The sequence below is a fragment of the Kogia breviceps genome, chromosome 4, assembly GCF_026419965.1.
Source record: "Kogia breviceps isolate mKogBre1 chromosome 4, mKogBre1 haplotype 1, whole genome shotgun sequence".
Classification (NCBI taxonomy): Eukaryota; Metazoa; Chordata; class Mammalia; order Artiodactyla; family Physeteridae; genus Kogia; species Kogia breviceps.
In genome coordinates this window covers 77472861-77488905 of record NC_081313.1, presented here as the reverse complement: position 1 = coordinate 77488905, position 16045 = coordinate 77472861, and positions in this window count along the sequence as shown.

The following is a 16045-nucleotide window of genomic DNA, read 5'->3' as shown; positions in this document are numbered from 1 at the left end:
TAAAAGACCTGTACTCAGAAAACTATAAGACACTGATGAAAGAAATCAAAATGACACAAACAGATGGAGAGATATACCATGTTCTTGGATTGGAAGAATCAGTATTGTGAAAGTGACTATTCTACTGAAAGCAATCTATAGATTCAATGCAATCTTTATCAAATTACCAATGGTATTTTTTACAGAACTAGAACAAAAAAATCTTAAAATCTGTATGGAAACACAAAGGACCCCAAATAGCCAAAGCAATCTTGAGGGAGAGAAATAGAGCAGGAGGAATCAGACACCCTGACTTCAGACTATACTACAAAGCTACATTAATCAAGACAATATGGTACTGGCACAAAAACAGAAATATAGATAAATGGAACAGGATAGAAAGCCCATAGATAAACCCACGCACCTATGGTCAACTAAGCTATGACAAAGGAGGCAAGGATATACAATGGAGAAAAGACAGTCTCTTCAATAAGTGGTGCTGGGAAAAGTGGACAGCTACATGTAAAAGAATGAAATTAGAACACTGCCTAACACCACACACAGAAATAAACTCAAAATGGATTAAAGTCCTACATGTAAGACTGGACACTATAAAACTCTTAGAGGAAAACATAGGAGGAAAACTCTTTGACATAAATCACAGCAAGATTTTTTTTGACCCACCTCCTAGAGTAATGGAAATAAAAACAAAAATAAACAAATGGGACCTAATGAAACTTAAAAGCTTTTGCACAGCAAAGGAAACCATTAACAAGACAAAAAGACAACCCTCAGAATGGGAGAAAATATTTGCAAATGAATCAATGGACAAACGATTAATCTCCAAAATATATAAACAGCTCATGCAGCTCAATATTAAACAAACAACCCAATAAAAAATTGGGCAGAAGACTTAAATAGACATTTCTCCAAAGAAGACATACAGATGGCCAAGAGGCACACGGAAAGATGCTCAACATCACTAATTATTAGAGAAATGTATATCAGAAGTCCAATGAGGTATCATGTCACACCAGTTAGAATGAGCATTATCAGAAAATATACAAACAACAAATGCTGGAGAGGGTGTGGAGAAAAGGGAACTCTCTTGCAATGTTGGTGGGAATGTAAATGGATACAGCCACTATGAAGAACAGTATGGAGGTTCCTGAAAAACTAAAAACGTAGTTACCATATGACCCAGCAATCCCTCTACTGGGCATATACCTAGAACAAACCATAATTCAAAAAGACACATGCACCTCAATGTTCACTGCAGCACTATTTACAATAGCCAGGTCATGGAAGCAACCTAAGTGCCCATCGACAGACGAATGGATAAAGAAGATGTGGTACATATGTACAGTGCAATATTACTCTGCCATAAAAAGGAACGAAATTGGGTCATTTGTAGAGACATGGATGGACCTAGAGACTGTCATACAGGGTGAAGTAAGTCAGAAAGAGAAAAACAAATATCGTATATTAACGCATATATGTGGAATCTAGAAAAATGGTACAGATGAACCAGTTTGCAAGGCAGAAATAAAGACACAGATGTAGAGAACAAATGTATGGACACCAAGGGGAGAAAGCGGGTGGGGGGGGTTGTTGGTGGTGGTGGGATGAATTGGGAGATTGGGATTGACATATATACACTAATATGTATAAAATAGATAACTAATAAGAACCTGCTGTATAAAAATAAATAAATAAATAAAATAAAATTCAAAAAAAGAAAAACCCTTCCTAGTATTACACCAGTGGCTGATTGACACTTGGGGTAAAATTTCCAATGATAGCACCTAGGGATGCCTCATAAGGTTGTTCATGTTATGCACTGCACAACTCCAAAGGTTTACTTTCATACATTTGTATTTCTTTGGGGAAATAGAAGTATAGCTTAATATTCAGGCTTTTTTCGTATTTAGACACATATGGTAAAATGTTACTCTGACTACTCTGTACAGAAATTACAGTGGGGGAGATTTTTTTCACTCAGTGAAGAAAATGAGTTTTGCTTCTCAGCTGACAAAGAATAAAATAAAATATTCTTGCACTGAAACTAGAGACAGAGAAGCCATGGTGAACATCTGTTCTTCATATCACCCAGCATCCCTTTCTCTTTTCTATGATATTAGACATCCTCCTTGTACTAGGTAAGATTCTCCAGAGAAACAGAACCAATAGGATATATATATATATATATATATATATATATATATATATATGAGGAGATTTGTTATGTTATAGGAATTGGCTCATATGATTATGAAGGCTGAACAGTTCCACAATCTGCCATCTGCAAACTGGAGAACTAGGAATGCTGATGGTGTAATTCAGTCTGAGTCCAAAGGCCTAAAAACCAGGAATGCTTCTCCAAGAGCAGGAAAAGGTGGATGTCTCAGCTCAAGCAGAAAGGACAAATTTGCCCTTCCTCTACTTTTTGTTCTATTCAGACCCTCAATGGATTGGATGATGTCCACTGCATTAGTGAGGGCAATCTTCTTTATTCAGTCTACCAATTCAAATGCTAGCCTCTTCTGGAGACACCCTCACAAACACAACCAGAAATAATGTTTTAGCAGTTGTCTGGGCATCCCTTATCCCAGTCAGGTTGACATGTAAAATTAACTATCACGATCTTCATACCTAGCTTTTATCCTGGAGGAGCCCATTCCATGTGGTCTTATGTGGCTGGTCTGGCTCCCATCCCCCATCCCCGCCACAGGGCTGAGCACATGACTTGGTCTCATCAGGCATGCCCACCGGTGACAGTGATTGGTTGAACAATGAACATGTGACTCAAGGTGGGTCTATCAAAGACTTTCCAGGAGTTTTCTACCAAACATACCTGAGAAGATATTCTCTTTCCATGAAGTTTACAAAGCTAATATAATGTGTGTTCGGTTAAAAACTTGTGGCAAAAACTGTTACTTGTTCTCCAATATCTTTTTTCTCCTTTTTCCACAATAATAAAGTTTCAGCTAGGCAAATGGTCTTATAGAATAAAGCCTACCTTTTCCAGCTTCCCTTGGAGCTACTTATGACCATGTCAACACATGGTACATAAGTGAAAATGTCATGTGAGAGCTTTCAGAAATCTTTCTTAAGAGACAGTTGCTTTGTATCCTTCATCATTATTTTTCCCCTTCTTGCGTCCTGCTGCTTGGAGTATAGATATTATGATAGGACCTCCGTCTTGGACCATGAACAATACCCCTGCTCCAGGGATGGCAGTTCAGAAAGCTATGAGAATCGGTACCTGAAGATTTCATGGGACATAGCTGTCTTACCAGCCCTGAACTGTTCAAATGCAGACACACATGTGAGAGAGAAATAGACTATCTTATTTAAGCCATTTTTATTTTATTTTCTGTTACTTGCAGCAATAATTAATGGCTAATGAATCTTAGTTAATTCAGACTGCTTAATCAGCATGTCTACCACATGAAGAGAAACTGCCTAAGAGTAAGGCAACACAGGGGAAATCAGAGCAAAAAGAAAAAGACAGGATTCTATTAATATAACTCAAGTCACTCAAGCTAGCCATGCCTCGAGCCATACCACCTTTCCACTTTCCAGTTTTTTAAGCAAACCTATTTACTTTTTTGCTTAAAATATTGTAAGTTGAATTTCTTTCATTTGGAGGAAAAAGTTCAGATGAATCTAGCAACCTTGAGGAAGTATACATAATGTCAGTAATGTTCATGACATTATTTTGACCAGTGATGGGTTATGGAATTAGGAGTAGGAATCAACTTATTTAGATCTCCAGATTCCTAAGGGACAGAGAGATCTAAACTGATATCTACATTACATTACCATCTACATTATTCCTTTAAAGTGGCATCTCGTTTTTATCACTTTAAAATATTATGTGGGACTTGACTGGCTTGCAAGAGTTAAGATATTTCCCTGGAAAATGGTAATTTAGGAAGATTCACCTAGCTTCAAAGCACAGGAGGGAATGAAAGGATTTTGAAGGATGGGATTGGAGGCAGGAGACCAGCCCTGAGTAGGAATTGAGATGACTGGGGCCTAGTGGCAGTGTGAATAAATAGGAAGGGACAAAAGTTAAGAAAAACAATCTGAAATCTAGCTTTAACATACATTCTGTCCTACTGGTATATTAGGAAAGTACTTTGCAGTTCATGATGTATTTTCACATACATTACCTCACTTGACACTTAACAATAATTCTTCAGAGTTGGCAAAGCAGGTAACTAGTTTCACCATTTTATGAAAGTGAAAACTGAGGCTTAGTGTGGCTACAGGTCTTGCCAAAAGTTACATGGGTGTCAGAGCAGGGGCCATAGTCTAGATTTTTCTGAGTAGCCGTCCAGTATGGATGTACTGGGTCTCTCTGTACAAAGAGATCCAGCTACAAACAAACTTTTCTTTTCAGCAAATTCATTCAGTTTTGTTTGTGAATTCTACTTCATTGTTTTCTTCATATTCATGACCTCTCCTGAGCAGTGACATGGGCTAAAAGACAGAACTTCATCCTGAGATGCATCATCTTTATAATGCAGTAGTAGAACCAAGGAGTGTGTGTGTAGATCAAGGGAGGACAGAGGAACTACTAATGACAAAAAAACCCAACCTGAGTCCCATAGAAGGGATTTATGTTCCCTTTTCAAACTTTCTCTATGCTCAGTACCTCCTCCAATGCAAGATCACCTCTCATTCACTATCATACCAGTAGCCCTGATCATTTAAATAATTTACCATTTCATGGAGCCATGGAAAGAGAAAGGAAATTGCTTTTAGACAGTGTCTTATTCAAGCAAAAGGAAATGGTTTCTGAACCACAGAAAACAAATAAACATGCCTCTACCTGGAACTTCACTAGCATTTGCCCATTGTCTGGCACTAAAAGATGTACTTTAAAATAATGCAGTGTGTGGCTGGAAATCCTGAATGCTAGTGGGGCTATCTAAACTCTACAAGAAGAAGAAGATGTTAAATGTCTAGGACAACTGAACTTGGACGAACTCCCAAATGCTGGGTGTCAAACCACATGCTAAATGGCTTTCCATACAGCAAAATGAAATGCCAAATCCTTAATGGCAGCTCAGCTTTCACAACTTTCAAAGAAGCATATTCTATTACTGCTCAAAATGTAATGCTAGCACACTATGTTTATAGTCGTGGTGTATGACAACCTTCATAACATGGATGCTTGGCACTCTAGTGACATTGTTAAACCTTCTAAAGAATTATACATTTTCTATTATTGTGCTGTTGATATATCATTCACCCTTTGCTTGTGAATTGAAAAATGTAGAGTTTGGAACTCTGTGAGATCCTGCTGAATTCCTCAGGACCATGGTCAAACATAGTTAAATGGTTATCCTTTTCCATGTTATTCTTGGGCATGGAAAGGAGTATCTTTTTTTTTTTTTTTTGCAAGAGTATCTTTTTAATAAAGGAAAATTGGCAAGGAGACTTCTTGCAGTGCAGTCCTGGTTTGGCACAAAATGTGAGGCGCCAGGGATGCAAACGTCTCATCTTCAGATTCTTACCTGGCGCAAGAGGACACATTTCCCTGGCGATGTGCAGCAATCTGCTGCACCATGGTGGGTCTCAGATCCTTGGACTGACCCTCGCTCAGATGGTAGAAATCCAAAGTAAAGCAATGTGACCTGGCAAACACAGGATCCTGGAGCAGAGAGTGATTTCTTCCATTCCTATGGAGATCCTCATTTGCCTGGAAGTCTACTCCAGGGACAAAGTGTTTCCAGATCTTTGGCAGAAAAAGAAATGCCCTCTTTCAACTTTCCTTATTTCAAAGAAGTAGAATGCTGACAAGAAAATATGAGTATCATCTATACTTTTGCTATAGCAGTAATGGCCATATAGATTTTAATGTTTGTACAATAAGGATGTTAACAGTGGCTGCTTTTCAAGATCATTGAAAGAATATAACATTCTTTTTTTATGAGCTATAAGAGATATTAGATGAAATATATATGTATGTATTCATACATATGTGTACATACATGTATGTATACTATGAAATGTGATAAAATATGTAAACATATGCATATATGCATGATATGTGTGTATACACACATGTGGCATATTGAACATGTAGGACTCATGAGGCATTATCATAAAAAGCCATTTTGTTTCTGTTTTCTGTATTCTGCCATCCTTTTGAGTCAGGAGACCTCTTCCTCTGCCCCTGGATGGAAACATGAACAATCTCATGCCTTTTTGAGCACACTTAGGATACAGAAAATCCTACGAGCACTTTAAGCTGTAAAATATGATCACAATTCAGAAACTAGAATTTCCAGTCCAAGATATAAATCAGTGTGGCAGAAGCTAGGTGTTCCCCCAACCCTGTGCCATCGCATTTAATGGGCTTGCAGGCCTGTCTCTCAGCTGCTGTGTCTATGAATGGCTCCCAGAGAATTCTCTCAGGAGAACTCTGAAAGGAGCTCCTGGCTCCAGGAGGGACAGTTCTGCCGTGCAGGATATGCTGCAGACCTCTCCCTCATAAATCAGACCAAGGCTAGACTTTACCTTAAATCACATCCTTGGTCTGCTTCTCCACCTTCCTTATCCTTAAACTTACTGGCTTTTTCTGAAGAGAATTCCTCAAAAAGTTGTTTGCCCCTGAATTCTACACTCAGCTTCTGCTTCTAGGAAACTCAATCTAAGACAAAATAGAACAAAACAAAACATCTCTATTTTCATTTAAAGTTATGATTCTCCACCCTCCACTCAAGAGCTGCCTATAGGAAGGTCGTCACCCTACAGAGAAGGGGAAGTGGGTATTTTCTTATTACATTTCCTGTTCACCACTGTTCCACTCACTCCACTTACTGGCTGCTCTTATCAAATAATTTTCCTTCATCTCTTGAAGTGAATACATGATTTTTATTTTTAATACTACAATTAATTCACTGAAATTTTCTGATATAGAAACATCCTTATACTTCTGGTGGAGAAAAAAATAAACATTACTTAATCATGACGCTCTGTAGACATTGAGGCTATAATGTTAAGACACATTTATATCCCTATAGTCTCTATTTCTCTCTTCTCCATCCTAATATTATCTAGAATTTTAGTTCTAGAATGTTAAGAAGGTTTCTTGTTGTTTTGTTTTTTTCCCTTTGGCCCCTAATAATTTTGGGGGCAAATGAACTTTAGTACATATATTTAGTCATCCTTATTTCTTATATCTTTGGCTGCTTATCCTAGAATTAGCCTTTTCTTCTTATTAGAGTATTTCCTTCAGGAGTGTTTACAAAGTGCTTCTTTGTATGGTAAACTTGTTATGACTGAGAACAACTCCATTGGACCCTTCATGGTGCTGTTGAAATGTGGCTGTAAGGTGTCCTCTGGGTGGCGGGAACTCAAAAGTAAATTTGAGAGCCCTTTGAGAGATAGCCACCTACCTTAGAACCTCCACATTGCAACAATGCACTTCCCAATTGATCTCTTATGTACTCTCCCAGGTCTTGACCCCAAAAGTACACCCACACTCTCTTACCTCTGGGGTCTCCTTGCCTAGGACGAAGCTCCTGGGGGAGTTTACTTGAAGACAGTGCAAGTCTGGCTACCTTCACTTGGCTCACAGAAAACTCATGTATCCTCGGTCTTCCAAACTGTCAGCCCTCCCACTTACTGACTTTTCTCCTCATTACGGCCTTCTGAGTGCCTCCTGCCCACCTCTCCCAGGCAGGAAGAAGACACCAAACACACATCAGGTTCTTTCAAATACTCTTTCACTCTTTATAAACTTTAAACAAACAAACAAACAAACAAACCTTTTATCTCTTAATAATATGCTTGTGTTACCAGTTCTTAATTTTTTTACCTTGGGGCATTATTCTTTAACTTCAAACTTTGGAAGATGAGGGTTCTTTCCTGTTTCTATTCTCCAAAAATAGATTATTGCAATTTTGGTTTAATAAATATTCCATCACCACACAAGAAAACAATTTTAGCTATGTGTGGCAATGGATGTTAACTAGACTTATCATGGTGACCATTTAGTGATATATACAAATATCAAAATCATTACATTATACATCTGAAACTAATATAATGTAACTTGTGAATTGTATCTCAATAAAAAATTTTAAGATGACGTTGTCAGAAAATGGAAGTATTTAAACATGAGAGGAGATTTATATAAATTAGAGAAAGGTTGAGTATAATTATAAGAACATAGGAAAAAAATTAGAATAAAATAAGACACTAAATCCAGGAAAAACATACCAAAAATATGCAGGAAAGGAAAAGTAATTCTTGTAGTAAACAATTCATTTGTAAATAGAGTTTACATATTAAAATAATGTAAATCTGAAATAATACAATAATACAATTACAATAATACTATTTTAGAAGAGTAGAAACAGGAAAGAACACTCATCCTCCAAAATTTAAAGTTAAAGAATAATGCCCCCAAATGAAAAATTAAGTATTGGTAACACAAGCATATTATTAAGACAAAAAAGGTTTGTTTTAAGTTTATAAAGATTAAAAGAGTAAAATAATGTTTGTATCTGGGGTGGGGGAAATGGTAAGAGGTGTAATAGCAGAGCACTTCCATTTATCATTTTTAAAAAAGACTATAGAATTCTTGAATATCTATATTTTGTACATATACAAATTTGATAGAAAATAAAAACTAAATTCTTAAAAATCAAAAGCTTAAATATGGAATATTCTGTAAAAGGTATTGGGACAACTGGTTATCCACAAGGAAGAGATAAAAGTAGATCTCTCTAGGACTTCCCTGGTGGTACAGATGTTAAGAATCTGTCTGCCAATGCAGGGGACATGGGTTCGATCCCTGGTCTGGAAAGATCCCAAATGTGCAAAGCAGCTAAGCCCATGTGCCACAACTGCTGAGCCTGTGCTCTAGAGTCTGTGAGCCACAACTACTGAGTCTGCGCACCACAACTGCTGAAGCCCATGTGCCTAGAGCCCGTGCTCCACAACAAGAGAAGCCACCACAGTGAGAAGCCCACGCACCACAACGCAGAGTAGCCCCTGCTCGCTGCAACTAGAGAAAGCCAGCGAGCAGCAACGAAGACCCAACACAGCCAAAAATAAATAAATTTATATTAAAAAAAAGTAGATTTATCACTCACCATCCACAAAAATAAGTTCAAAATGAATGTAAGACCTGTGTGTGAAATGCGAAGCTTTAATCCTTTAGAAAAATAATATAGGTGAGTATCTTTATGATATCAGATTTCTTAAAAGTCAGAATACTACAAAATGTGAGGGAAAATACTGATAAATCATACATTACAATCAAAATCTTCTATAGTAATAAAAGTCACCATAAGCAAAGTTGAGACAAGAGACATATTGGGAGAAGATATTTGTAAAGTATATAATTGCTAAAGTATCCAGAATATATATGGAATTCCTATAAATAATAATAAAAATGCAAAAAAGTTTAACAGAAAAAACAAAAGAAGAAAATAATATAATCAGTTAATTATAGAAGATATCTCAACTATCAATAAATATCAGAAAAGGTAAGCAAACTTATCAGACTTAAATAAAAACAAGGAGAAATCATTATACACCAATAGTATGGGGTGGGGGGAGGCATAACATAAAAACTGGTAACACCAATTGTTGGAGAGATTGTGAAAAAAGAGTTTACATATTGGTTGTGAGAGAACAAATTGATACAACTACTCTGGAACACAATATGATAATACCTAGAAAAGCTGAAAATGTACATAGCATTTTAATTAAATGCCCAGGTATATCCTTCAGGCCCAGAGAAATTACTGCACCTGTGGCCAAGGAGAACTGCACAAAGATGTTCTTTTCTACACTGTTTGAAATAGGGAAAAATGGAAAATAACCTAAATGTCCATAAATAAGGAATAGATGAATACAGTGGAATAATATGCAGCTGTTGAAATGAATGAACTAGATCTACATGGATAAATTTTAGATACATTACTGAAGAGATAGGACCAAATTGAAGTTGCAAAATGGTACATATAATTCCACATATGTGAAAATTTAAAACATAGCAATATTATACATGTTCACATACAAGTACATATAGAGTAAAAGTCTCAAAACTTTCATGAGAATGCTTCCCAACAAATTCAGGATAATGGTAACTCTCAAGGGAGGGCAGGGGGGATGAAAAAGAGATGGGGAAAGGATAGTGTTAGATGCATTGGCAATGCTTGGTTACAAAGGCCCCAACAAAAATGACCTGAAGCAAATAAACAGAAGGCTACTGTTTGCTAAATCTAGGGAGGTGGATTCGTGGGTATCTGAAATATTTATTTTCTGTATGTTTAAAATTTTAGCAACATTTATACAGAGGAATATGCACCAGCTGAGCATCAGAAGGCCAGGCCTGTCTCTGATTTCCTCTAAAGGCAGTTGTCTGCTTTCAGCCAAATCCCTTAGCACAGGGGTCCCCAACCTCTCGTCCTGGGACCTCAGCCTGTTAGGAACAGGGCCTCACAACAAGAGGTGAGCGGTGGGCGAGCGACTGAAGCTTCATCTGCTGCGCCCCATCGCTCACTCGCATCACTGCCTGAACCATCCCCCTTGCCCCGTCTGTGGAAAACCTGTCTTCCACGAAACCGGACCCTGGTTCCCTGATGTCAAAAAGTTTGGGGACTGCTGCCTTAGCATCTTTTCATCTCAGTTCCCTTATTTGTAAATGGAAGGTTATAGCATTTTTCCCAGCCTGCTTCAGTGTTTGGAAGATGACAAAATAAAATTTTATATATATATAAAATATGGCTACTTCGAAAACTATTAAGAGCTAAATAATTGAAGAATTGTTACTGTTTGCATGTTGACGTGTAAAAAATGGATATGCATAAAAATAGTGATGCTGGTTTGGGAAACCAATATCAACATACTGTATATCTTTAGTATGGGTTTTATTTTGCTATTTTGACACTACAAAACTATACTTAGTCATCTCATCCTACTCTGGAGGCTTGACGAGGAGAGGGAGAAAATTGTGTCGCATCACTTCTCCAACTCTATCCCCTAAATACTCTAAGGATTTGAAAGAGTTAAAAGCACAAAGATCTGCCAGGAACCACTAGGAGAAGAAAACATTGCATGCAAACATGGTGACTTAGCAAATGTCAGTTTAGTCAAAAAGACTACTGGCAAAGGAACACAGTGCATGTTTCTATTTAGAGCATTAAAAATTTTATTTTAAATAATAGTATTGGAAAAGAATGTAAAGTGAAGGGAGAACAAAAGGAGCTTTTTGCATATGTACTCTTTTCAGCTGTGCTCTTCTTAATAAATGAACTCTCCTCCAAAACATTTGTTAGATAGAAACAATCAAGGCTGAGGCTTTATCCTCCCTCCACTAATTAATTACCGCAAATGAGCCTGTAATGTGCATCATAACAACTTAATAAGCTGGGCCAAACTATTTTAGATTCTGCTGTGCTAGTATTTCATCATGGCTGGGCTATTTAAAATAGGTAAGTAACATCTGAACACAAATAGCTTTTGAATTACTGGTGTCCTTCAAAAGAAACTCTATGTCTTAAGCAGATGTACTGTTTCCCTGGAAGGAATGAAAGCAAAGAATGTCATAGTAGAAGTGAGGACAGGGAAAGGAGGATGAGACAGGGCAAACATGAGAGCTTACACAAACTGTCTTCAATAATATAATATCCATTCCCTCTGCAGCTGTCACACTGGCCGACCAGATGCCATTCCAACAGGTCCTTCACATTTTTCCATATTTGTTGGACATGAAGAGTGGAGTATCCAATAGCTGTACTGGCCTCTCTTTTTTGACATCATTTGTTTCGTTGCCCATTCTTACCTCAAACTTCTAACTGAAGCTGGATCAAAGTGTGACTAATACAAGTTCTTTAGTAATGTCTCTGCTTTTAATGAAAATTTAAAGGAAATTAGTGACTGACTCATTGAGTCGATGAATAGACTTTGTATATCTGAGGATGGGTTAAAATATGGCTTACTGTCGATAAAAGAGCCAAGGGCCCCAGATGAGCTGTGAATTATCTAAGACACAGTTATCTGAACCTTGACAGCCCTGATTTCTTTCAAATCAAAGGTCAATGTATCTTCCAGACAGTAACATCTGCTACCATCCCAAAGTGTTAATTGACTAACATCAGCAAAGTCAGGCAGATCTTCATTTCTCCCTCCTTGAAGCACAAAGAGTTTACCACCCATGAACGTACAATTCAGGCATTTCCAAAAGGAAGGATAAAAGGGGGTATTAGAGAGCCGATCTGGAGCTCAAGGAGAGCTCTATAAGGTGGTCTTTGCAGTGGACTATTTTTTTTCCTGTTTATTACTTGTATCAAGTTTCTCTACAACGTATAACCAGGGATTTTCATGACAGATGGAAAAAAGTGGAAGAATTCTCTCAAAATATTTTTTAAACATGAGCTGTTTAGAGGCAGGGGGAATGTACTAGTTTGATGGGTCAGAAGAAATTTTAGAGGCAAAGACCAGTAACAAGGAGAAATAATTAATTGTCTCCCTTCCTCTCTGTTGTCACACCCATCATCTCTAGGAGGAAATGGCTGAAAATGGAAACATATAAAAAAAATCTATGTTTGATCTCAGGGCAAATTTAATAATGGCAGAAAATGTATTTGATCACATTTCTTTTTTTTTTTTTTTTTTTTTTTGCAGTACGCGGGCCTCTTACTGCTGTGGCTTCTCCCGTTGTGGAGCACAGGCTACGGACACGCAGGCTCAGAGGCCATGGCCCACGGGCCTAGCCACTCCGCGGCATGTGGGATCTTCCCAGACCGGGGCACAAACCCGTGTCCCCTGCATCAGCAGGTGGATTCTCAACCACTGCGCCACCAGGGTAGCCCCGATCACATTTCTTGATGTCTGTTCCAAAATACATTGTACCCTCAAATTTGTGATGCTCCTGGGATAAGAAATAAATGTATGTATAACTTTTAGGAGTGTTACTTTGGGTAAATTTTTTGGACAGAATCAAGACTGGACTGTAAAATTGGGTCTCGAACTCATTTCTTCTCTCATAACTTCCCTCCCATCTCCCCCTCTTTCCTCTGCAGGATCTATTTTAGCAAATCCTTGCTAAGATGTCAAATGAGAAAAATTTCAAGTGGGTCCTCCACCAGGTTTACATGTAGTTTTAAAAGTTCATTCCGAAACCCCGAAGCCTTCAAAACTCAAAGGAATACAGCAGTTATAGAAAGACGGACACAAGGACAGATGGTCAAGCCTCAGGGCCCTCTCAGTACAGCACTGACCCATTTACTGCTAAGGCCGACCCAGAACACACGTGAGCAAGAATTGACAGGTGAAGAGAGAGATCTGCACTGTGGGTGCTCTTGACCCATGGAGTAGAGGTCAAAGAAATTAAAGTTAGGAGAAAACTGTCCTTGATTTAAACATTTTCTTAAGAATATTCTCGGGCTTCCCTGGTGGCGCAGTGGTTGAGAATCCGCCTGCTGATGCAGGGGACACGGGTTCGTGCCCCGGTCCGGGAAGATCCCACATGCCGCGGAGCGGCTGGGCCCGTGAGCCATGGCCACTGAGCCTGCGCGTCCGGAGCCTGTGCTCCGCAACAGGAAAGGCCACAACAGTGAGAGGCCCATATACCACAAAAAAAAAAAAAAAAAAAAAAGAATTTTCTCTGTGTAGAAAAATATCTCAACAAGCAATTTGGAAAGATTTAGGATCAGTTTAAATTCTGTTGATGCTTCAAAGGATAAGATGGTTCAGTCAGCAATATATGACCAACTAAAATCTTTTTCTCCAACAAGGAGAACCAGTCCTTTTATATACTGTTGTCACTCACTGACAGGCAATAAATCCCCTGTGTATTTGCTTAGAAGAGAAAAATGAAGATAGGGCCAGATAATATTGCTTATTATACTTCTGTGACTCCTGCTTTTCTCCAGCTTTTCTATTCTTGGTTGTCACACTGCCCATATGGTCTTGAGCAAAGCCCCAAATGCTCGAATCTGTTAGTTTAATGAGTTTATCCAACTCACCTAACTGTGGACGCCTTCTCTGAAGTTCCATCACTGCACTTCACAGAACAGCTTGGCAGCCTTGAATTCCAATAACAGAAAAGGACTCTTAAACAATAGCTCATTTGATTTAAATCAAATTTCATCCATGGCATATCAACTCTAGAACAGTATTCTCATTCAGAAAACAAACTCCATCAGAATAAGGTCTTCTCTAGCTTGTTCTTTCGGCACTAAGGCTGACCATCTTTTGAGGAAGATATAACTGATACAAAATATCTAAAGATATATCAGTCATACATTCCAAAATGACTGCATCATTTTCCTTCAATCTGTTCACATTTATTATACATTAAATCATTTGATTTCAGTGAAATCCTCCTCTTTGAGAGACAACAGTTGTTCCTTTTATGACCAGGTAGCTGAACAATTTAAGAAAATGACTGTATTAGCCTAAGAAAAGGGAATTTGATTTCTCCAGGACATTGTAGCAGTAAAAAAAGAAGTTATGAAAACTTCTAGTGAAAAAGTAGGATAAGAAATTTGTCTATAAGTTATTAAAATAACCATAATAAAACAAGCAGCAGAAATTACTTATAGATGGCCAATAAACACGACAGATGCTCAACTTCAATAGTCACCAAGAAATCGCATATTAAAATCACAGTGTGATCCTACACACACACACACATACACACACACACACACACACACACACACACACACATATACACACACGAGGATGCCTAAAATGAAAAGATAGAAAAGGCCAAGTGGAGGTACCAGGGCTCTCATACACTGCTGGTGGACAGGAGAATTAGTACAACTACTTTGGAAATCTGTTTGGCAGTATCTATTTAAACTGAATGCACACATTCCCTATCACCTGACAACTCCAATTTGAGGTATATTCCCAACAGAAATTTGTATATACATTCACTGGATTACTTGTACCAGATTGCTCATAGCAACAACTGTAACAACCTCAAACTGAAAACTATCCTAAATATCCATCAACAATTGAATGGATAAATGGATTTAATGGATAAATATTCACACAGTGGAAAACTCTATCGCTGTGAAGGTAAACGATCCACAACTACACACAACAACAAGAATAAATCTCACAAGCATAGTGTTAAATGAAAGAAGCCAGACACAAAAGTGTACACATTGTATGATTCCATTTATATAAAATACAAAGACAGATGAAACTAAGTGATGCCTTGTTTATGTTATCTATGAGGGTACAAAGAGGAAGTCAAGTGCCCTGAGGATAGGAGTGCTTGTCGTCCTCAAGCTCCCCCCTTCTCCTGCGTGAGGTCCCCACCCTGAGCGCTACACTCACCATAAAATGAAGATAGTTTTTCAAGTGAATGCTGATGCTGAAGCACGCGGCAAGCAGGCACAAAGCCATGGAGACATACTGGATGTAGCCTCCAGGGAGCACAATGTCCTCTTCCCCCAAACACAGAACCTTGAGACCAACAGGGAAGTTTTCCTTTAATTCTCCCATTTATGGCCCCCAAAACGCACAGAAAATACTTTGATTTAAGCTATGGTTAGAAATGGAAACTTGTTAGTTGTGATGTGGTAGAGGGAATGGGTTGGCAAAGGGGTATAAAAGAAGATGAGTGGACTTATATAATGCATTTCCAAAAACTATTAGAGACATTTACTTCACACATAATCCTTTTAGGAGAAGTTGCTGGTGGACATGGCACTCAGGTTCCTTTCAATTTGTTTAAACTGTGCACAAACAGGCCACATGAAGGCTAAGAAGATATAAATAGAGGATACTGCTGCAGCTGAATACAACTTACAACTTACAAAGAGAACCTGACACACATTTAATGATGTGTCTGAGAGCTAACTGTGCTGGGTAATAAATGGCAAACGTACACAAACAGTTAAAAGCGGGTTACTCCTACTTGGTCAGATGAGGTTTTTTTCCCCTAATTTTTCTCTTCTTTTTGTTGATTCCAGACCCTGCAACTTTTTCCATGGGAGACACCCTTCTTATCTATCTTTGTGCTGCTACAGCAGGGGCTGGTACAAAAGGTTCTCAACAAGTGACATCAAAT